At 38.6% G+C, this 24,199-nt stretch overlaps 1 protein-coding gene and 1 long non-coding RNA gene across 2 annotated transcripts in view; one reads left to right on the plus strand and one right to left on the minus strand.

The window, feature by feature from the left end:
• Positions 1–24,199, minus strand: part of DAB1 (DAB adaptor protein 1) — a 1,271,953-nt gene that overhangs the window by 1,190,779 nt on the left and 56,975 nt on the right. The gene's annotated exons all lie outside the window — the stretch shown is intronic.
• Positions 5,105–24,193, plus strand: LOC117091980. The gene is made up of 3 exons (XR_004440587.1): positions 5,105–5,153; positions 20,856–21,094; positions 23,768–24,193. It is a non-coding gene; the product is annotated as an uncharacterized LOC117091980 (long non-coding RNA).

Below are 24,199 nucleotides of genomic sequence, written 5' to 3' on the forward strand. Positions count from 1 at the left end.
CCATGCACCCAGCTTGGGCTACAGAGTGAGACTCCATCTCAAAAAGAAAGAAAGAAAGAAAGAAAGAAAAAAGTCCCACCTCTCAACACTGTTACAATGGTAACTAAATTTCAATATGAGTTTTTCGGGGTATAGACATTTAAACTATAGGAATTAGAGCCCTATTATTAATTGTATTTTACAGAAGAAGAAACTGGGGCTCAGATAAGTTCAATAACTAGCCCAGAATCACACAGCTGGCAGGAAAATGATACAGCTAGAACTCAACCTAAAGTCTGTGGGAACTAAGGTCAGCACTCTACCTGCACCAGAGCTGCCCACTGTGGGCTGTTCTTCTCACTTAGAACAAAAGCCACCTTATAACTTTTGTGTGTCCAGTGCCACACACAATACCTACCATATAAAATATACTCTCTCTCTATTTGTTTATTTGATAAATGAATTAAAATGCTCCACAAATATTTGCGAAAAAATGTTACATTTTAATTTGGTTGCCAAAATTAAGGCTCAGATGAAAGAAAAAAATAAGTTTAATATAACTGTCTTAATATAGCGAAGTATTCAAGTGTTATTGAGGGAAAAAGAATCATACATTAACTCAGCATTGTTTTACGTACAGGGAATTGTGCTTGCTGTTAGGAGAGAGTTGAGGGACCATAATACACAATGCCTGTTGTACGTTAGATTTAGGGAGATAATGAGGAAGCAAACTGGTATGAAGTACCTAGCCACCCTACTTACTCTGTTTCCTTTAAGTCCCACAACAACTCTGCAAAGTATATATAAACATTCTCATCTCATTCCCAAGAATGAAAACACAATGGCCTGCTCAGGGTTACCCATACTTGATGAAACTGTCTGACTCCAAACCCATTTGTTTGCACTATATCACAAAAGATTTGAAAATTTACATTGGTGATCCAGAATTAAATAAAAACAGAGAAAAACAGCATTGGAACTGTTACAAGCCAGTCCAAAATTCACTTCAGATGTGCTCTGACATAAAAGAAGAGTGATTCTCTGAGCCTCTATTTTTTCATCCATGAAATGGCCTCCCCACAGTGGGGTTGTAAAGCTCAGTTGCTTCAGTGGATGTAGAAGGGCCTTTGAAGTAGAAAGTATAAGGTTAGTGGACCTTAAGCCCTTGCAATATGGATTCTGTTCTCTCAGCATTTTCAAAACTGTTACTTCCAAAATCACCAGTAACCTCTTACTAATTAAAGTAGTAACCTTCTCTCAATCTTTTCCAATCACACTCACCCTGAAACCATTTGGACATACTTGCCTGTATCTGCTCCTCCCTTCCGTTCTGAAACCAATCCTTTCCATCTCATCTCTGTGTATCTGTCTCTGAAGCACAGAAAACACATACACACATGCACACATATGCTGTTATGGGCTGAACTGTGCCCTCCAAAATTTCAGATGCTGAAGTCCTGATCTCTAATACCTCTGAACGTGACCTTGTTTGGAAATAGGATCTTTCCAGAAATAATCAAGTTAAACTGAGTTTGCTTCAGTGGATGCGGAAGGGCCCTTTACATGGAAAAACTGTTATAAAGAACTGAGAAAATGTATTTCCAGTGCTCAACACAAGGATGGGGACTGGTTTATAGTAAGCATGGTAAATGGTAGCTATTATCAGTAGTAGAAGCTTTCTGATGTTTTATAGTCAGAGATGAGCAAACTTTTCTAAAAAGGGACAGATAGTAAATCTCTTAGGTTTTTCAAGACAAAGTCTGTCACATTTTCTCCTTTGTTTCCTGTTTGTCTGCTTTTTTTGTTTATCACTATTAAAAAATGCAAAAACCATTCTTGTTTGTGGGCTGTACACAAACTGAATGCAGGCCAAATTTAACCCTTGCCAATTCCTGGCTAGAATCTCCAGTACAGTGTTAAATAGAGATGGTGAGACCAGACTTCCTGTTTTGTTCCTGATCTGAAATGAAAGGCATTCAGTCTTTCACCATTAAGTACGACATTAGCTCTAGCTTTTAAGATAGAAGGTTAGGTTTTCTTAGATATGGTTTACCAGCTAGAAGTTCCTTCTGCTCCTAATTTACTGAAAGTTTTTATAATAATGGGTGTTGAATTTTGTAAAATACGTTTTTGGCATGTATTGAGATGATTATATGGTTTTTGTCCTTTAATTTATTCATATGGTATATTATATTAAATAATTTATGGATGTTAAACCAATCTTGTATTCGTGAGACAAATTTTACTCTGTTTCCTTTAAGTCCCACAAATATATTTGGTATGAAGTACCTAGCCACCCTACTTACTCTTATTTGTCTGATTCTACTTCATGATCCAGTGAAATTTGGTCTGACTTTGATATCAAGTTAACACTGGCCTCATAAAAAGAATTGTGAAGTGTTTCCTCCTCTTCTAATATTTTGGAAGAGTTTGCAACCAATTGGCATTAATTCTTCTTTAAATATTTGTTAGAATTCACCAGTAAAGTCATCTAGACTGGGGCTTTTCTTTGTCAGAAAATCTTTAATTACTAATTCATTTTCTTTGCTTGTTACAATCTATTCACGTTTTCAATCTTTGAGTCAATTGTGTTAAATTTGTATCTTTCTAGGAATTTCTTCATTTCATGTAAGTTGTCTAAATTTTTTGGCATAAAGTTGTTCATAGAATTTCCTTAAGCCTCGTAATTTCTGTAAGGTGGTTAGTAACATCATCTCTTTCATTCCAATTTTCTTCATTTGCCTTTTGTCTCTTCTATTCTGGATCAGTATAGTAAAAGTTTCATACATTTTACTGATATTTTCATTAAATTTTTAGTTTTGTTGATTTTCTCTATTTTTTTCTGTTTCCTATTTCACTGTTTTCCATTCTAATTTGTATTACAGTTGGTCCTTCATATCCATAGGCTCTACATCATTGGATTCAGCCAACTGTGGATTGAAAATATTTGAAAAAAGACAATAAAAAGCAATACAATTATAAAAATAATATAAATTTTAAAATTTACAGTGTAACAAGTATTTACATAGAATTTACATTAGGTGCTATAAGTAATCTAGAGATGGGTTAAAGTATATAGGAGGTTATATGCAAATGCTATGCCATTTTATATAAGGGACTTGGGTATCCAGATTTTGCTATTTGTAAGGGATCCTGGAAACAATCCCCCCCAGATACCAAAAAACAACTGTATTTCCTTACTTCTATTTGCTTTGGGTTTGAATTGCTCTTATTTTTCTAGTTTTTTTACAGTGGAAATGTAGGTCACTGGTCTGAGATCTTTCCTTTTTTCTTTTCTTTTTTTTTTTTTTTGAGATAGGATCACACTTTATTGCCCAGGCTGGAGTGCAATGGTATAATAACAGCTCACTGCAGCCTCAACTTCCTGGGCTTAAGTGATCCTCTAACATTAGGCACCAGAGTAACTGGGACTACAGGTGCATGCCACCACCCCAGGCTAATTTTTAAACATTTTTCACAGAGATGAGCTCTCACTATGTTGCCCAGGCTGGTCTCAAACTTCTGAGCTCAAGCAATCCTCCCGCCTTGGCTTCCCTAAGTGCTGGGATTACAGAGATGAGCCACTGTGGCTGGCCTCCTTTATTCTAATATAGGCATTAAAAGTTATAATTTTCCTCTACGTACTGCCTGAGCTGGACCCCACAAATGTTGATGTGTGATTTCATTCTTTTTTAGTATAAAATATTTCCTAATTTCCTCTGTGATTTATTAATTCACAGTTTATTTAGAACTGTACTAATTTCCAAATATTTGTGGATTTCCCAAATTTCTTTCAGTTGTTGATTTTTAATGTGATACTGGTTTTGTTGGACAACATACTTTTCATAACTTCAATTATTTTCAATTTATTGAGACCCCTTTTATGCTCTACCACACATCTATTCTAAATAATTGTTTTATGTGTGCTTGAAAAGAATATGTATTCTGCTGCTGTTGGATGGACTGCTCTACAGATACTAGTTAGGTCAAAATAATTGATAGTGTTCAAATTCTCCATATAACTGCTGATTTTCTTTCTAGTTGGTCTATCAATTATTAAGAGTATGATATGGAGATCTCCAACTATTATTACAGAATTGCCTATTTCTCCCTTCAGTTCTTCTGTTTTTAGTTCATGTATTTTGGGACTCTGTTGTTAGGTGCATATATATTTTAATTGTTCCGTTTTCCTGATACCTTGTACATCTTGTTTTTAGTAAAACTTTTTGTCTTAAAGTCTATTTCTTTGACATTAGTATGATGACTCCAGCTCTATTTGGGTTGTTTGCATGGTATATCTTTTTCCATTATTTTACTTTTCAACGTGTTTGACTCAATCTAAAATATGTGTCTTGGATACAGCATATAGTAAGATCTTCTTTTATTATCCAGTCTGACAATCTGCTTTTTGATAGAAATGCTTAATTCATTTACATCCAATGTAACTGTTGATATGGATAGATTTACATCTGCATTTTGATACTTGTTTTCTGTATGTCTCAGGATTTTTGTGCTCCTCCTTAATTGCCTTCTCCTGTGTAAGATAGATATTTTCTACTGTACCATTTTAACTCCTTGTTGGATTTATTTATACATTTTGAGTTGTTTTCTTAATAAATTTTCCAGGGATTTCAACATGCACCTTAACTTTTCGTAATATACTCTGAATTAATACTAACTACCTTCTGCTAAAATATGGAAATTTTGTTAAAATATATCTCCATTTTCTTTTGCCTTCTTTGTGTTATTATAGTCATATATATCAAATGTTATAAGCCCAACAATACATTTTAAGTTATTATGTCATACAATTTTCTTTTAAATCAGTTTTGAGAAAAGAAACATGTATTTATTGTCTTTTATATTTATCTACATAATTAACTTACAAGTGCTCTTTATTTCTCCATGAATTCAAGTTATCATCTAGTGTCATTTTCTTTCAGTCCAGAAAGCTTTCTTTACTCTTTCTCGTAAGTCAGGTCTGCTAGCCACAAATTCATTTAGTCTCTGTTTATCTGAGAATATCTTTGTGAAGAACAGTTTTGCTGGATATAGAATTCTTGGTTGCTAGGTTTTTGTCTTTCAGCACTTTGAATATGTCACAATTCTGCCTTCTGGCCTCTATTTCTAGTAGGAAGTCAGTTGAAAATCTTATTTTCATTCCTCTGTATACAGTGAGTGTCTTTTTACTTCTTGCTGATCTTAGAATTATTTCTTTATATTTGGTTTTCAATCATTTGACTATTATATATCTAAGTGTGATTTGTGTGTGTGTGTGTTTATCCTATTTGCAGTTCACTGAGGTTCTTGGATGTGAGGATTATTTTTTAAATTAAATTTGGTGAGGTTTTGGCCATTATTTCCTCAAATATTTTTCCCCCTTTCTTTCTTTCTTTCCTTCTTTTCCTTCTTCCTTCCTTCCTTCCTTCCTTCCTTCCTTCCTTCCTTTCTTTCTTTCTTTCTTCTTTCTTTCTTTCTTTCTTTCTTTCTTTCTTTCTTTCTTTCTTTCTTTCTTTCCTTCTTTTCCTTCTTCCTTCCTTCCTTCCTCCTTCCTTCCTTCCTTCCTTCCTTCCTTCCTTCCTTCTTTCTTTCTTTCTTTCTTCTTTCTTTCTTCTTTCTTTCTTTCTTCTTTCTTCTTTCTTTCTTCTTTCTTTCCTTCTTCTTTCCTTTCTTTCTTTCTCTCTTTCTTTCTTTCTATCTTTCTTTTCCTTATGAGAGTCCCATGAAACATATGTTGCTGTGCTTAATGGTGTTCTATGGGTCTCTGAGGCCCTGTTCATTTTTCTCTATTTGTTTTCTGTTCTTCCAATTGGATAAATCCTATTTATCTATCTTCAAGTTTACTAAATCTTTCTCCTGACATCTTAAATCTGCTGTTGAGTCCCTTGAGTAAATTTTTTTGTTTCAATTACTGTACTTTTCAGCTCCAGAACTTCCATTTGGTTTTTTTTGTGTAATTTATATCTCTTTATTGATATTCTCTAGTGAATTATTATAATAATACTTTCCATTGACTTTTTAAACATGGTTTCCTTTCACCTTTGAACAGATTTATAATAGTTGCTTTGAAGTCTTTTTCTGCTAAGTCCAAATCTGCATCCATCAAATATAGTATGTTTTGACTACTTTTTTTCTGAGTATGGGTCATATTTTCTCGCTTCTTTGCACATCTTGTTTTTTGTTGTTGTTTTACAAGTGATATTTTAGATAACATATTATAGGAATTCTGGATTCTGATTCTTCCCAGACATTGTCATTATTTCTAGGATTTTTATTGTTGTTGTTATTTGTTCAGTGACTTTGTTTGACTATTTCTGTAGAATTTGTCTCCCCCAGATTGCTCAGCCACTAATGTTTCCAATCAATTTTTCTTTTACTCCTCTTTTCATTTTAAGCCTGGGTTCCAGAGATTACCCCTGGTAAGCATAGTGTAGTGATCATGTTGATTGGTCAGAGGTGGTACTTAAACACTGTGATTCAGTAACGTTTCTACCCTTTGACAATGGATCTATATGTGGGTTGGAGAACACTTTCAACCTTCGGGAAATTTACAAATATGATGCAGTTTACTTTCTGATGTGCCTTCTTGCATCTCCTCTATACATTCATGAGGTCTCATATTCAGCTATGGATGAATAGTTAGTTAAGGCCTTCTCTGGTGTCTCCAGATTATGCACACAGCTGTGCCTATATGTGTAGCCTTCCAGCACAACAGCGATCAACAGGGATAGTGGCAGCTTATCAAGGTACACAATGGCTATCTCATTCTAGATCTCCCTGTTAAATTTTTGGCTAGTCTGTTGACTTGTGACTTGCAACCAGTATTGCAAATTGGCTTTTCCATTATTTACCTTAGAGACTGCTATTGTTTTTAACAATAGCAATCTCTAAGGCATGAACACACTTAAAATCTAAGGCATGTGTGGACATGCACACACTTAAAATCAATCCTGTTTCTTTAGCTATAGGGTTTCTGCTTCTTTGCACATCTTGTTTGTTGTTGTTATTGTTTTACAGGTGATATTTTAGATGACATATTATAGGAATTCTGGATTCCGATTCTTCCCAGAAGTTGTTATTTCTAGGGTTTTTATTGTTGTTATTTGTTTAGTGACTTTATTTGACTAATTCTGTAGAATTTGTCTGTCCCAGATTGTACAGCCATTAATGCTTGGAATCAGTTTTTCTTTCATTTTTCTTTTCATTTTTAAGCCTGTTAGATTCCCCTATTAAATTTTTGGCTAGTCTGTTGACTCGTGACTTGCAACCATTATTTCAAGTTGGCTTTTCAATTACTTGCCTTAAAGATTGCTATTGCTTTTAACAACACCCCTGGACATACACACACTCCAAATCAGTCCTGTTTCTCTAGCTATAGGGTTTCTAACTTTTAGCTTGCCCAGCCATTATAGAAGAACCCTGTATGTTTCATAGGGTCAGGATTTGCTTTTAAGGGAGTAGAGAAGTCCTCTACCAGTTCAGAACTGCCTGGGACTTAGATGAAAAGTCTTTCTTATTCTGTAATTCAGTATTTTTAAAAAACCCACTTGCCTACAGATATAAATCACATCCTTCAACAACAGTTTTATTACTAATAGAAATAAAGATTTTAAAATGTATATAATATATAATAATATATAATATGTATTTTTCCTACCTCTAATCTCTTAATTGATATTATAGATATCTTTCCTACCTCTAATCTCTTAATTGATTTGATTAGATTTTAGGAAAATAAGCAGTCCTAAAACCTAGGATGATAACTCCCACTCCCTGTATTTTAAATCAAACCTCTTTCAGCTGGACCATTCTGCCTCCTATTCAATTTTCTTGTTTTGAATGATGATGATAACCAATAAAATGGAAAAGTAAATGTCTCTGGTCTTCAGGTACACTATCCAAATACATGGAAAAGCTACTTAGTACAAACCATTTGAAATGCAGTGGAATCAGCTAAAACAGTGTTCTGTTCTTTAATCCAATCTGATGTGCCTCCTGCCAATTGGCTGGAACATGAATTCTAAGAAATCACTAGATGTTCACAACAGGTGCAAACGTAAGCTCATGTTCGGCGGGGGGCGGGGGGTCCATATTTTCCTTGGGTAGCAGATGTTTTGCTAGATGACATTTAGAAATAAGTCAGTTGTTCTTTGTTGTGTATAATGTGACTCAAAGAATAAATGAAAAGCCTTTTACTCTAATTCAGAATGCATTTTGCCACTCTGAAGGATACATTGGTTGAGCTCTTAAAAGCTCAGGCATGGATACAAGAGATTGATATGGCTGAATATGTGTCTAAGGGAACAGTCAAAGAGAGCAGCCATGTCTAGCATGAGGAAGAGCAGACTGCACTCAAATCAACATGTTACACTGAAGAGTGGGAAAGACTCCTTACTGTTTTCTCAGCTGGATAAATACCCTTATCCCACATTCTGCAAAAACAAAACAAAACAAAACAAAAAACTCAGTGATCTTTTCTATTCATTAGACTAATATAAGCGAAACCACTACTAGTCTGATGAGAATTTCTACTCAATCAGCATATTCCAGTCTGGGTCCTACTCATCAATCTGTCTCCAAGGTAACCCTTCCTCTGGTCTAAAAATGAGAGGGAAGCAAGAGAAGCATGGATAAGATGTCATGGGTTTATGGTCTCATTATCTGCAGGCATCTGAAGTTTTCAGCTCTGTGCTGATGAAACGTACACAAATGGGACCCCCAGCAGTATTTTCCTGACATATCTCTAGGGCCTGCAGCAAATACATGCTGGACAAGCATCATACTGCCATGTCAAGTTGTGGCCACCCAGAGGGAATCCTAGCCTGAAGCCCCATTGACAGTTGAGAAAGCTGGAAGGCTTTCCTGATTACACATCTGGGCTGGTTATAAGGTCTCATTTCATGCCGATTCCTGAAGCCCACCATAGCTTTTGTTTTGTTTTGTTTTTAAAGACTTTGAATCTTTAATATATGATATCCCTCTGCCACTACTTCTGGCAAAGTGGCTTCATGCTGGAACTTTAGTAGTTCCTGGAAGCTCAGACCAAGTAGCTGTTCCCCTCACCTCCCCAGCCAGCAATATCGCCTCTGCCTAGATAGGCCACCCTCAAACAGATAGGGGAAGTTGTTGTGTTATAGAAGTAATGAAGCTCCTAATAGCTAAAAACGTGTGTTAAGGTGGTACTGCTGTCTACAATCTATATGACCTTGGGCAAGTCATTGAGTTTCTCTGAACCTCCGATTGCTCATCTGTGGCATGTGGATAGGGCCCTTGGCCCTAAAGTTGTGTGGTGGATACTGTGGTTTGCCTCATCCAGTACCCATTTTAATCTCCTTCTAACTTACCTTCTGTTCTAACAGCAAAACTACATTTCCTGAACTTTCTTCCAGAAAGGGTACGGTCATGTGACATAATTTTCTCCATTTATACACAGCCACACAAGACTTCTAAACAGAAACTATCATGAGGAAGTGGCCACCCAGGGAGACCAAATATTCTGGCAGGATCACTAGTAAGACTTCTGGTTCTTCTAGAGCAGTGGGGATAGAGTTCATGGCTTCAAGCCTGAGTGCAGCAGAGATCAAACAGCAAGCATCAAGGGCAAGAGATTTTTCACTAACGTGGGGCTACAGAATGAATGGAAGCTTTTCCTGCCCACAGTATTGTTAATGGTATAGCATCCAAGCCTGGTTCTCTGCCTCTTTCTGAGATTTCGTGAGCCAATTCATACTCTTTAATTGATTACTTTTTGCTTAAATTATTGCATTGTCATCTGCAACCAAGAAGCCTGGGAATAGCAGTTATTTTATTAATAAAAGTAAAGGTAACTAATAAATTCTAAAGGTTAGACAAATGGTAGAAAATTATGTTCAATAACTTTTTTTTTCTTTTTAAAGATGAATACATTGCAGAAAATCTAGGAAAGGGAGTTGTTATTTAATTCTCAAAACAACTCTGTGGCAGGCATCTGTATTAGTTTTATTTTTTTGCAATAATGCTAAGTAACAAACAACCCTAAAACTCAGTAAATTATTTAGTTTGAGAGTCATCTACATGGTTCTTCTGGCTTATCCTGGACCTCCTCATACGTCTGAGCATTAACTGGATGTTGGATAATCTAGGCTGGCTTTGATTGAGGCAACTGGGCCAAGTTTCCTCCTCTCTATGTCTTTCTCATCTTCCAACAAGCTAGACCAAGTTTGTTTTCATGACCATGGTAGAGGACCAAGAGTACAACTGGAAACACACTAGCATTACTTAAGCCTCTGCTTGTATCACTTTTGCTAATATCCTGTTGGCTAGAGCATACAGGATCAGAGTGAGATAGCACTACTAAATTACAGGGCAAAAAGTGTGAACACAGAAAGGAAGGGAGAAGCATTAGGATTATTTCTGCAATCTGCCACTGCACATATAACCCAACTTCATGGATTATTACAGAGGCTCAAAGAGATTAAATAAGCTGTCCTGCCTCCCAAATATAGTCAGTGATGGTAATGAAAGATTAATCCACTTTAATCTGACTCCAGCCAGGCATGGTGGCTCATGCTTGTAATCCTGGCACTTGGGAGGCTGAGGCAGGAGGATTGCTTGAAGCCAGGAATTCAAGACCAGCCTGGACACCAAAAGGAAGACCTTAACTCTACAAAAAAAAAAAAAAAGTAAAGTAAAAAATAAACTTGCCAGGCTCGTAGGTGTGCATTTGTAGTCCCAGTTACTCAGGAAGTTGAAGTGGGAAGATTACTTGAGCCTCAGAGTTTAGGTTGTAGTGAGCTAGATCATGCTACTGCACTCCAGCCTAGGACCACAGAGTAAGACCCTGTCTCAAAAAAAAAAAAAACAAAAGAAGCACCAGAAAAATTCTGCTAAATACATGTGTGTGGGTATATTTAGATTTATGTATATTTTATATATTTATTATTATTATTATTATTATTATTATTATTTTGAGAAAGAGTCTCACTCTGTCACCCAGGCTGGAGTGCAATGGCATGATCTCAGCTCATTGCAACCTCCACCTCCCAGGTTCAAGCAGTGCTCATGCCTCAGCCTCCAAAGTAGCTGTGATTACAGGCGTGCACTACCACACCAGCTAATTTTTGTATTTTTAGTAGAAATAGGGTTTCACCAAGTTGGTCAGGTTGTTCTTGAACTCCTGACCTCAAGTGATCCACCTGCCTTGGCCTCCCAAAGTGCTGGGATTACAGGCATGAGCCACCGTAACTGGTCTGTTTTTTGTTTTGTTTTGTTGAGACAGAGTCTCACTCTTACACCCAGGCTGGAGTGCAGTCCAGTGGTCTCAGTTCACTGCAACCTCTACCTCCCACGTTCAAGCAATTCTCCTGCCTCAGTCTCCTGAGTAGCTGGGATTACAGGAGCCTGCCACCATGCCCAGTTAATTTTTGTATTTTTAGTACAGAAGGGGTTTCACCACATTGGCCAGACTGGTCTCGAACTCCTGACCTGTAATCACAGCTACTTTGGAGGCTGAGGCATGAGAATTGCTTAAACCTGGGAGGCAGAGGTTGCAGTGAGCTGAGATCATGCCATTGCATTCCAGCCTGGGTGACAGAGTGAGACTCTTTCTCAAAATAATAACAACACATATATAAAATATATGCAAATCTAAATATACCCAGACACATGTATTTAGCAGAATTCTCCACCTGCCTTGGCTTCCCAAAGTGCTGGGATTACAGGTATGAGTCACCATACCCAGCCAGTTTTTACATTTTTATAGTGTGTAAAATAAAACAAAAAACAAAGAATATGTGACAGAGATCATATGTGGCTAGTATTCAAAGCCTAAAATATTTGCTACTCAGTTCTTTACAGAAAATGTTTGATAGAGAATGGATTTAATGTATGACTTGGTCCAAAATCTCCACTTTGGACTGTCGTCTAGAATTCACAACATATTATATTAATGAGCGTTCTCCCCTAAGAGAAGTGACTGAGTGTTCAGGTACTGAGTTTCCCAACACTGTAAACATTCATCTAAAATAGCATGTTCCTACTCTGAGTGGAAGTTAAATCATATAACCGCTAAGGCCTGTCTAATACTAAGATCCCATGTTTATAATCATGGAGCTAGGATTTGATGCATTACAGGTGATCACTGGAAGATTCAGTTGTCCAAAGATAAAAAAGCCTCATTAGTGGAAATGTTATGGTTCAAAAATAAACAATCAAGCCATGATGTTTTAACAACTTGTAATTCATTCAGTAATATCAGAACTTGCTAGAAATTGATGGTGGTGGTTATGTATACCTGTCACCATCAAAGACTAGGAAAGGAGGTAACTCACTGGTTATGTTTTGTTCTTCTCTGTTTACACTTGTATGACCAAAGCTGAAGGTAGCTGAGCCTCCAGTAAATGGAAGTTTGCTTGTGTACCTGAATTTCATGGGTCTTGAATGTTCCACAAGGGAACCAAGCACAGCAAAAGTATTTATACACCACAGCCATTAATCAGGGTTTAATTAGCCTTATAATTAGAAGGGTAAACAGAAATACAATTCCCAAATTGCTCGTTGTTTTTTTTACATGTCCATAGAGCACTATTTTATTTGCCTTTGCACTCCCCCAGCATTTTAGCACAAAATTAACCTTTAAAATGTGTTAACTATTGCATGGATTGCTTGCTTGCTTTCCACAAAATTCAGCTTTGTCATATTTGGTTAATTACAATGTTCAAACTTATCAACCACAAGCTTCTTCAACTCTGTGAATGTTACTGAAAGCAGGAAAGGATGTTTTTATTCCTAGCCATCCTTCGGCTGTTCCAATGCAAAATAGCAGTCCAGATTTGTACAGCCTGGGTGTCATTTAAGTAGTTTTTCCATAAGATTTATTTAATTTTATATTCAGGAAAGTGAGTTCAAATGTCTTCTATTAATTTTACAAAGGATGAAACCAGTATGCAGAGAAGTTAAGTGGTTTGTGGAAGGTCCTTCTGTCTAGCACGAGTTTCTCAAAGTACATTCCCCAGACCACCCTCATTGCTATCATTTAGGGTTTAACCAGACACCTCTGATGTGCCACTCAAGATGCACTTAGCTTTGCCTGGCCCTCTGTTCCACTCCAGCATCCCTCTGACAACCAGCCCTGCCCACTGGTTGCAGGTCCCCACTGCCTTCCAATGCATGCAACCTGACAGTGCTTTACTCACACCAATGGCCTGTGCCCTTATCTCTTGTCCTTACTACCTTGGCTGAGGCACAAGAAGTCACAGACTTGGCAACATGCATTTTCAATCTGGAAGTACAAACAAGTAAATGCTCCATGGGGCAAGCCTTTAATCCACGGGAATGGGAGATGGATCAATTCCTCTCCCTTCCTCCCCTGCTCTGAGCATCCTGAGGCACAGTGGTCCATGGGCTATCGGAAGACAGTCTTGTGAGAAATTGGCTTCACCTGACATGAAGTAGTAGCCAGCTCAATGGCACACCCTTATCTTTGTCCTCCTTTTTCCTTTCCTCACTCCCTCTTCCCCTCCTGGTATTTCTTTGGACTTTAGTCGACAGTAAGGTAGCAGGATTTGTAAGCTTTTGCCTCAGCTTCTGCTTTCTGAGACCCAGGTCGGCTAATGCTGGATTAGAACATCTGGGAGTGGGGCATTTTTACAGGTTTCCCTGGTGGTTTCCAGGTACCTTACAGCCTGGTGACCACTGGATCTAGAATCTGAACCCAGTGCAAAGGACTCTAAATTCAGTACTCTTTCCTGACTAATATATGCCAGATAAAAGAAAGAATCTTGCTGTTCTCGCGTTGGGTCTAAGATGGAGAAAGAAACCCCTGACTGACTGTACTACACCAGTCTGTGTTTCAAGGGGCTGCTGTGGGGTTCCTGACACTGACAACACCTGTCCCACATGGTGAACCAGCTCACCTTCCCATCCAGGCAGTGGTCTAGCCTATCCCCACTTCTCTAATTTTTGGTGTCAAATAGGTTATACTCTGACTAGTTTCCTGCTCGCAGTCAGCCAGGTACACTGCGTGGATGTTGGCCACGGGTTCTCTCTTTCTGTCTCCTTTTCTGAATTCTTCTTTCTTTAAACAAACCACTCCAAGTAGAAAGAGCCTGATTACCATCCATTGTCTCTTTGCTGGGAAAATATCAGGTTAAAAAATAAATAAATAAGATCTAGCACTCTCTATCCAAAAGTGCTCAGGGGCCAGAGCCTCTGGGGCTCTGTTATAGCTGTTTTTACACTCCGTGTCATGTCTTTGAGGCAAAAGAAAAGGGACACTGCCAGGAAACATCTTTGGAAATGCTATAAATAGCAAATCAGCAAGATTGGGGAACAAAAGAGAAGTGCAGTCAGTGTAATTAGTTCACTTACTGAGCAAGTTGACTATTCCAAGGTGGAGGACTATGTTCTAGCTGATGATGAGACTGTGGGACTGGGGAGGGAGGAAAACTCAACCTCCTACACAGGCGGAGGAAAGGGGACACACGCCGAGACACCCAGGCCCCACTGGGCTGTCACAGTCCCCAGCCCAGGTTATCAACAATAACCCACAGAAGAATGTGGGAAGCCAAGGGTCCAAGGCCTGAGTATATGTGAAATGTGAGAGGGAAATCAAGGAGTTTGAGGTTGGAAAGCAAAGAGAAATATTAGATACATGGAGGATGGTGTAAGACCCAGGTCATCACAGGACAGGACTGAGACATCCTCTTAGCCAGAGTTTTCCAAATAATAATGACAATAATATTAGCTAATATTTACTGAGTACTTACTATGACTATAAACACATTTAGTTCTTACAGTAACTTTCTTAAGGTAAGTACTGTTATTATTCCCATTTTACAGGTGAGGAAATGGAGGTTTAGAAAAATCAGGTACCTTGCCCAAAGGTACATCTCTAGTTGCAAACTTTTTAAAGCAGTGGAACATTTTTCCTTTTCTTCAATTGGAATCCCAATAATATAAACAGAGTAGTGAAGGAAAGAATCCTGGACCACTGAATTCCAGCACACCAGCAAACTCAACTGGAAAACTATTCCCTGAGTGCAAGCTGAGGGCCAGAGAGGGGAACAGGACTGTCCCAGGTCACTAGACTGGCTAACTGTGAAGCTGGGGAACACAGGTCTTCTGGAGCCCATTCAGGGCTCCTTCCAAAACGATGCTTTGCAGTTGAGGAGCCACTCCATTTAAAAGTTTGTTTCCCCTTTGAACCACCACTGGACTGAGACCTTAGTTCTGTGCATATAGCGCATACAACACCCACTGGCTGCTGTGGATCTGTGTCTCCTTTGCCTCCTAACTTGTCTGTGAAGTGTTGAGAGTAGAGTCTATATCTTTGTGTCTTCCCAGGTGCCTAGCACAGAGGCTGGTACACAGAAGGACCTTGTTAAAGTTTATTAAAGGAATGAATGTTGTGATGGGTGGAGGAACAAATTAATTAATGCATAAATATGTGACCACCTGTAATAAAAATAACACTGTGGAGAACACAAGTATTTTCATGTCTAACACCACCTTTGCTTTGCAAAACCAGCTGAAAGGGAGTATTATTATTCCCATTTTACAGATGAAGGACCTCAGGCATTTAAAAGGAAATTCTTTCTCAAAGGCACACAGCTAGGAAGCCAAGGAGCTAAGACTGCACTTAGATGTTCCGACTCCTAAGAATCAATAGCTAAGGAAAAATACTGCATGATTCCAGATATAGAAGGTACCTAGAATAGTCAAATTCATAGAGATAGAAAGAGAAAGAAGATAGAATGGTAGTTGCCAGGGGCTGGCAGGGCTAGGAATGGGGAGATGGATTTAAATTATTTTTAATTTTATATATTTAGGGGGTGCAAATGCAGATTCCTTACATGCATATATTGCCTAGCGGTAAAATCTGGGCTTTTAATGAACCCATCACTTGAATAGCAAACACTGTACACAATAGTTAATTTGTCAACCCTCACCTCCCTCCCACCCTTCCATCTTTCATAGTCTTCTATGTCTATTATTCTACTCTATGTGTTCATGTGTATCACTGTTATCTCCAAGTTATAAGTGAGAACATGGAGTATCTGACTTTCTGTTTCTGAGTTATTTCATGTAGGATAATGGTCTCCAGTTCCATCCATGTTGCTGCAAAATACATGATTTCATTTGTTTTGTGGCTGAATAGTATTCCGTGTGTGTGTGTGTATATATATATATATGTATATATGTTTGTGTGTGTATGTATATATGTGTGTATGTATATATATATGTATCTCACATTTTCTTTATACAAGACTTCATTGATGAACATTTGGTTTGATTCCATATTTTGCTATTGTGAATAGTGCTGCAATAAATATACAAGTGTAGGTATCTCTTTGATATAATGATTTCCCTCCCTTTGGGTATACACCCAGTAGTGGGATTGCTAGATTAAATGGTATTTTTAAATAAGTACAGAGTTTCTGTTTTACAGAGGAAAAGACTTCCGTGGATGGAGGGTGGTAATGAACAAAACAATGTGAATGTACACTTAGAAACGATTAGGATGGTAAATTTTGTGTTATTTGCATTTTACCACAATTAAATTTCTTTTTAAAATTAATATCTAACATTTATTATTTGCTCTGGTTTGAATATGGCTTGTTTTCCCCACCAAATCTCATGTTGAAATTTGGTCACTAATATTGGAGGTGGGGCTTAATGGGAGGGTGTTTGGGTCGTGGAGGAAGATCTCTCATGAATAGATTAGCGCCTTCCCTGGGAGGGGGAAGTGAGTAAGTCTCACTGTTCCTTTGAGAGCTGATTGTTTAAAAGAACCTGGTCCTTTCTCACTGTCTTTTGCTTCTGTTCTCACCATGTGATTTCTGCACGTGCTGGTTCCCCTTTGCCTTCTGCCATGAATGGAAGCAGCCTGTGGACCTCACCTGAAGCAGATGCCAGTGCCATGCTTCTTGTACAGCCTGCAGCACCCTGCCAAAGAAACCTCTTTTCTTTATAAATTACCTAGCCTCTGTTAGTCCTTTGTAGCAACACAAAACAGACTAAGACAGTACTGTCTACTATGTGTCCAACTACACTTTACCTTTTTTAATCCTCACAACAATTCTATGAAATAAGTACTATTACTATCTTTATTTACAAACAATAAAACTAAGTTATGGCAGGGCGTGGTGGCTCACACCTGTAATCCCAGCACTTTGGGAGGTTGAGGTGGGTGGATCACCTGAAGTCAGGAGTTCGAGACCATCCTAGGCAACATGGTGAAACCCCATCTCTACTAATAATATAAAAATTAGCCAGGCGTGGTGGCACATGCCTGTAATGCCTACTGCTTGGGAGGCTGAGGCAGGAGAATCACTTGAAACAGGGAGGCAGAGGTTGCAGTGAGCCAAGATTGCACCATTGCACTGCAGCCTGGGCAACAAAAGCGAAACTCCATCTAAAAAACAAACAAACAAACAAAAAAACAGAGTTACAAAGAGGTAAAGTAACTAAGTAACTTAGCCAAAGTCACATAGCTAGTAATACAAGAACCAAATTCAAAGGGTCTGCTCCAGCCACTACAATAAATGAACAAAGGGAAAAAGACATTGGATAAAGAATTTGCTGCTGGAGCAGAAGTTAGAGATTAGTCATATGCACATATCTCTGTCTGAATCTGTATCTGTATTAAATGCCTCACAGTCATTCAACTGGGACATCTGAAAAAATGTTTTTGTTTTAATTTACTTCTCAGACTGAAAGATAGCATTCCAGTTAAGGGAAGTGCATACATTCAGAGAAAGTAGCTTCGCATTCAGATAGGACCCGAGTTCAAATTCTGACTCCAGCACTGTTTACCTATGTGATATGTGATATTTCAGCTGGCCTCTCTGAGCCTATAAAATAGAAATATTTACATTATCATGAACATAGTTATTATGAACATTAAATGTGATCATCTAGAAAAGTAATCGTTTCATACCTGGCTCAATAAATGTTAGTTCTCATTCTCATAAAAACAAGTTGAGGTGTAAAAATATCTTGTCCTCAAGTTTTAAAACTTATCTAGCACATTCTTCAGCCTGTGAGTATGAGGATATTTTAACACTTCTGGAAAGATTAATATTTGTACTACTTTTCAAGATATACATAGTAAAATATTTCTCAATAAGTCAAAAGGTGGTCATGTGAAAGAAACTCTCTTATTTATAACCTAAATCCACTCTACCGCTGACTGCTGACTAACCCTTTCTGTGCTAAATGGCCCTTTTATAGGTTCTGTGTATCAGCTTCCTGCAATCTTTCATTCTTCAAATTGGATAACTCCAACTCCATTCATCCTTCTCAACTTTCCATGGTATCATTCTAGCTAGCCATGGTGTTGTTGCAGACAGAGCCCTAAGAATCTGAGTGTCAGAAGATAATATTAAATTGCAATACATTCTGATTATTGTCCAGGCACAGCCTAGAATACTGTTCAACCTGGGGCCATACTAGTCTCTTGATCCTTTTCTAGGATCAAGAGGAAATGATGTACTTTCTATGTCTTTGTCTTTCCTTCAACTATTGAATAGCCTAACTCAAAGACATCAGGAAGAACACAATTTTGATTCACGCTTGAATCTTGTTTCAAGAATCCTACCTTCTAGTGGGAGAGATAAGAAAAGGGCACAAATATCAAAAGGAAACTTACAAGGGCCACCAGGAAAGGAGAGAGAGAGAGAGAGATCATGCACTGCTTATCTCACTGCCTAGCATATGGCATGTGTTCCAAGTATGATGGCTGTTGTATTTGTTGAGCCTATAAAATGAATGCAACAAGAGATACTTTGAGGAAGAGGGGTGGAAATCAAGACAGCTCCAGAAGAAATATAACTGACGTAAGGATGAGCAAGAATTTGATACCAGAAGTAGACGATAGAATTGCAGAGATGGGCACAATGAGTGCAAAGACACAGAGGCACAAAGACAAAGTGACACAGACAGGACAATGTTTTGAAGGAATAGAGGTCTGACAAAAAAAAATGGGAAGAAGAAGGGATAGAGAAAAAAGGAAAGATTTAAGAACAGACACACAGGACAAAGGACACACCTGTTATTCACTGAGAGTTCTCTGGAGATATTTATCTTCCTTAAAATACAGGTAATTTGTGGGACACTAGCATAACTCATTCATTAACTTACTCATCTATTCAACAACATATTTTAAGGATATGATTCAGAACTGGAATATACCAAATATGAGTAAGAAGATACAGTGCCTGTGTTCAAGTTACTTAGAGTCAATAAAGTGCAACACGTATGGAATAACAGCGATATTAAGAGCTAACATTTATTGAGTATGTGTTATGTGCCAAGCACGAAACCATATTATTTTATTCAAATTTTACAATAGCCTAACTGGAAACATTACTGCTATATCTATTGACATGAACACACTAAAGCTTATAAGTGTTTAGTGACTTACCCAAGCTCATAAAGCTAGCATGCAGTGAAGTTGAAATTTTAATCAAACTCAGAAACTATCTGACTCCTTTACTCTTAAGAATTAGTCTTGGCTGGGCGTGGTGGCTCACGCCTGTAATCCCAGCACTTTGGGAGGCCGAGGCGGGCAGATCACAAGGTCAGGAGATTGAGACCATCCTGGCTAACACGGTGAAATCCCATCTCTACTAAAAATTAACCAGGCATGGTGGCGGGCGCCTGTAGTACCAGCTACTCAGGAGGCTGAGGCAGGACAATGGCGTGAACCCAGGAGGCAGAGCTTGCAGTGAGCCAAGATCATGCCACTGCACTCCAGCCTGGGTGATAGCGCGAGACTCAGTCTCAAAAAAAAAAAAAAAAAAAAAAAAAAAAAAAAGAATTATTCTCTCCAGTCCCTAAACTGTAGTATGTGTGTCATAGAGCTTTGGGCTCAGAGAAAAAGCAAAGGCATGAGTGTTTACTTCTACCTAGGGTCAGGGAGTACTGTAAAAGTCTTCACAGAGGAACTGAGTTGAATCTCAAAAGATATAGACAGCTATTCAACCAGCAGATGGGAATGCAAGCTGAGAAAGGTATTACAAGCCTAGGGAGTAGCATGTGCAAATGCAGGAGGTGAAAAAGCAGCCTTGTGTGTTCTGGAGTCATAAGAAATTTAGAAAAGTTGGAGCACCGAGTATGAGGAAGGGTCCTCGGAGGAAACAGGCTGGAGAAGCAGGGCAAGATTGAGAAGGCTTCCGCATGTCCTACTATATAACTTGAGCTTTCTCTTATAAGCTAAGCAGCTACTGAAATAGTTGGAAAACAGCAAGATGACAAATACACTTCGTTTACTTCTGGTGACGGTATGGCAAGACTGTAAGCTATGGGAACAGTTATCTTGGAGACTACTACAATATTCCAGGTATATTAATCCATTTTCACACTGCTATAAAGAACTGTCAGAGACCGGGTAATTTTTAAAGGAAAGAGGTTAATTGACTCACAGTCCCACATGGCTGGATAGGAGGCCTCAGGAAACTTACAATCATAGCAGAAGGTAAAGGAAAAGCAAGTGGCTTATTCATTAGGCAGCAGGAGAGAGGAGAGAGCACAGGGAAAGCCGCCACTTATAAACCATTAGATCTCATGGGAACTCCCTTACTACCACGACAACAGCATGGGGGAAACCACCCCCATGATCCAATCATCTCCCACCAGGTTCCTCCCTGACATATGGGGATTACAATTTGAGATGAGATTTGGGTGTGACAAAGAGCCAAACCATATCACTAGATATGGCAAAGAAGATTCCTTTTCCTCCTATGCACACAGCTAAACTACATGTTTCAGCTTCCCTTTAGGTGAAGCCCATGTGACTTAGTCTTAATAAAATGAGGATGGGAATTATGCAAATTACTTCTAGGTCCATATTCTGATAACCTCCCTTGATCTTACAGTCTCTATTTCTTATCTTCTAGCTATATGCAAAGGAGATGCTGCTAGATGATGGTGAGTCATACAACAGGAGGAACCTGGGTCCCTGAATGATAATATGGAGCAGAAACCCCCTGCAAGCTTCAGTGGCCTACAACATGAATGAAAAGTGAGGTTTTATTATATTAAACCACAATAAACCCTGACAAGATCTATTGAAAGCCTGGACCAGTACAGTGAGAATTAAATAGAATAGAAGATGGATATAACAGATATGCAGAAGGTAAAATAGACTAGACCTGGTCATAGACTGGATCTGAGATAGCCATTTTCTCTTTATGGTATTAGAAGAAACAAACACTAAGTAGGAGAGTTACACTTTTTTTTTTTTAAGACGGAGTCTCACTCTGTCATCAGATTGGAGTGCAGTGGTGCCATCTTGGCTCACTGCAACCTTCGCCTCCCAGGCTCAAGCAATTCGCCTGCCTCAGCCTCCCGAGTGGCTGGGGCTACAGGGGCACACCACCATGTCCAGCTAATTTTTTTGTATTTTTAGTAGAGATGAGGTTTCACCATGTTGGCCAGGATGGTCTCAATCTCTTGACCTCGTGATCCACCCGCCTCAGCCTCCCAAAGTGCTGGGATTACAGGCGTGAGCCACCATGACCAGTGAGAGTTACACTTTTTTTTTTTTTTTTTTTGAGGACAGAGATAGAACATACAAGAGAAGCATAAGCATAATCAAGGCCTTAGCAAAATTCAAAACTACATTTCAGTTGTACCTATTCCTTAGTTTATACTTACTAGCTTCTGAGAAAATAACTGTCTAGCAAAATCTCACTTGGAAATTGAACCCCAGGCATAATGTTAATTCAACATGAATGCATTAATATTGCTTTTTACTTGAAAGCTGTAAATGTAAATCTATTCCCATCATCACAAGTTTGATTGAGATTCCCAAGTACACTAGTTGACAGTTCCAACAGTATCAGTTACGAAGTGACTCTTTAAAGAAGGATCTGCCAGCATCATATCATGGTAGACAGGACTAAGCAGACATGCCATCATTTCACTGAATCCCTTATCATTGCTGATAGAGTTCATCAAGAAGTAGTGACAGTGCATCCAGAGGAGAGAAAGTCAGAGTACAGGGAGCTGTTCCAGCATCATAGCAGCATATCCCTTGAGGAACTCAAAGCCACCTTTTATAGCAAACAACAATTGCTCATTAATCTTCACACATAGTGTAAGGGGTACTGTGCAGCCCTGGAAATGGCCAATGGAAAGAGTATTAAGGTACAAAGTCAGAAGACATGGGTGTAAATCTCAATCATGTAATATTCATTCCTTTTTTCATTCAAAAAGTGGCTGGGCCAGGTAGCAGATAGGCAAAGGTGAATAAGACAGATTCACTGTGGATAGGCTGTGTCATCAAGATCATTAGTTGTATGACTTTAGGGAAGTCCCTGAACCTCTCTGGGACTTGGGCTCACAATAAAGGTCATTAACTGTATGTTGGCTGCCCAATGTTCATGCCTTCCTTTGGTACCTCAGTACATTTTCCTCTCATAACCAACCTCTTCTATATTATCAGTCATGTATTTCTGATAGAATTGATTCAGATCTTTGACTCCAAGATTAGACATGTGACCCAGCCTGTCCAATTAGGGATTACAATTCCTTGGCTATAGTGATTGGTTCAGGATTGAGGGCAAGACTCAATCCATTGAGAGGCAAAACTTTCGTTTGTACTGTAGGAAAGTCAAAAGCTCTCTTATTTCTGCTAGCTTGGATGAATTTAAAGGATACATGCTGGATGGCCATGCTCAGTGGCTGACACCTGTAATCCCAGCACTTTGGGAGGCCAAGGCGGATAACCTGAGGTCAAGAATTCGGGACCAGCCTGGCCAACATGGTGAAACCTCATCTCTACTAAAAATACAAAAAATTAGCTGAGCACAGTGGTGCATGCCTATAGTCCCAGCTACTGGGGAGGCTAATGCATAAGAATTGCTTGAACCTGGGAGGCAGAGGTTGCAGTGAGCCAAGATTGTACCACTGTACACCAGACTGGGTGGCAGACCAAGACTCAGTCTAAAAAAAACAAAAACAAGAAACAAAAACAAAAAACAAAACAAAACAAAAATGTACTGGAACTGCCTGCAGTCTTACTGATCCTATAAGAAGCTACGGAAAGAGGCAGCCTGAAAAACAGGTGAGCCAAGAATGTGAAAAAGACTGGTCCTGACGATGTCTTTTAAGGTCCTGACTGGCTTTTTAGTTAGGTGAACTCTTCATTACCATTTTGGCTTAAGTCAATTTCAGTCAGGTTTCTTAAAACTTCCAATAAGAAGAACTCTAGTTTATATATTCCTCATTCATAAATTGGCAGGAATAACAATGTTTGACCTGTATAATTTCATACAGTTCTAGTAAAATAAACTTATGATCTGTACTAGCTTTGTAACCATGGGCAAATTACTTAATCTCTCTGTTTTTAGTTCCTTTATTGTAAAATTAGGAGAACAGCCTATAGGATTGTTCTGAGGATTAAATTAGTTTAACAACGTCTACTTCGTAGAACAGTACCTGACATATCATTTAAATATTTACTATAATGCTACTACTACTACAACTAATAGTATATGTTTAAATTATATTTAAAAGAAAATAGTATTGTTATCAAGAAGGAATTTACTGTAATTAGAATTGCCTCTTAAAGTCATGAGTTTCTCATCACCTTACATTAATTAGGATAGATTGACTGCTACAACACACAACCTTGAATTTTCAATGGCTTCACACCACAAAATATTATTTCTTGTTCATGTCTCACAATAGAATGCAAGTCAGTGGAATGGAGAAAACTCTGATCCACTCAGTCATGCACAGACCCAAGTTTCTTCCAGGTTATGGCACTGTCCTCCTCTAAGCCCTAGGAGTGCTTTTCTTTCAGCCAAATGACAGCGAGAGCAGGGGTTGAAGTGGAGCTTCTATATGCCAGGCCTGGAATTTGGACATCACTTCCACTCATATTCCAATGGTCAGAACTCAGACCAACAGAGACATAAACAGAGACTTAGAAATTAAGTTTAGCTGTGCCTGAACGCAGTGGGGACCACAGACACTGGTGAGCACTGGCAACTCCTGACACATTTGAAAAGTATTCAAGGAGTGACCAAATGACCATCTCTCAGGGACTCGAACTGTTGCTGAGACTCAAAAGGACGGCATTAGGAGAGATGAAAAAGCACTTGAAGACCACCAAGTCCAATCAACTCCCTTATATGAATTTGCCCAAGGTCACCCAGATAAATATTGGCAGAGCTGTAACTGGAACCTACTTCTAACTCCCATGCCATTCTTTTGTCCACCCGCTCACCTCCTC

This window comes from Trachypithecus francoisi, unplaced genomic scaffold, assembly GCF_009764315.1.
Source record: "Trachypithecus francoisi isolate TF-2019V2 unplaced genomic scaffold, Tfra_2.0 Lachesis_group12, whole genome shotgun sequence".
In the NCBI taxonomy this organism is placed as follows: domain Eukaryota; kingdom Metazoa; phylum Chordata; class Mammalia; order Primates; family Cercopithecidae; genus Trachypithecus; species Trachypithecus francoisi.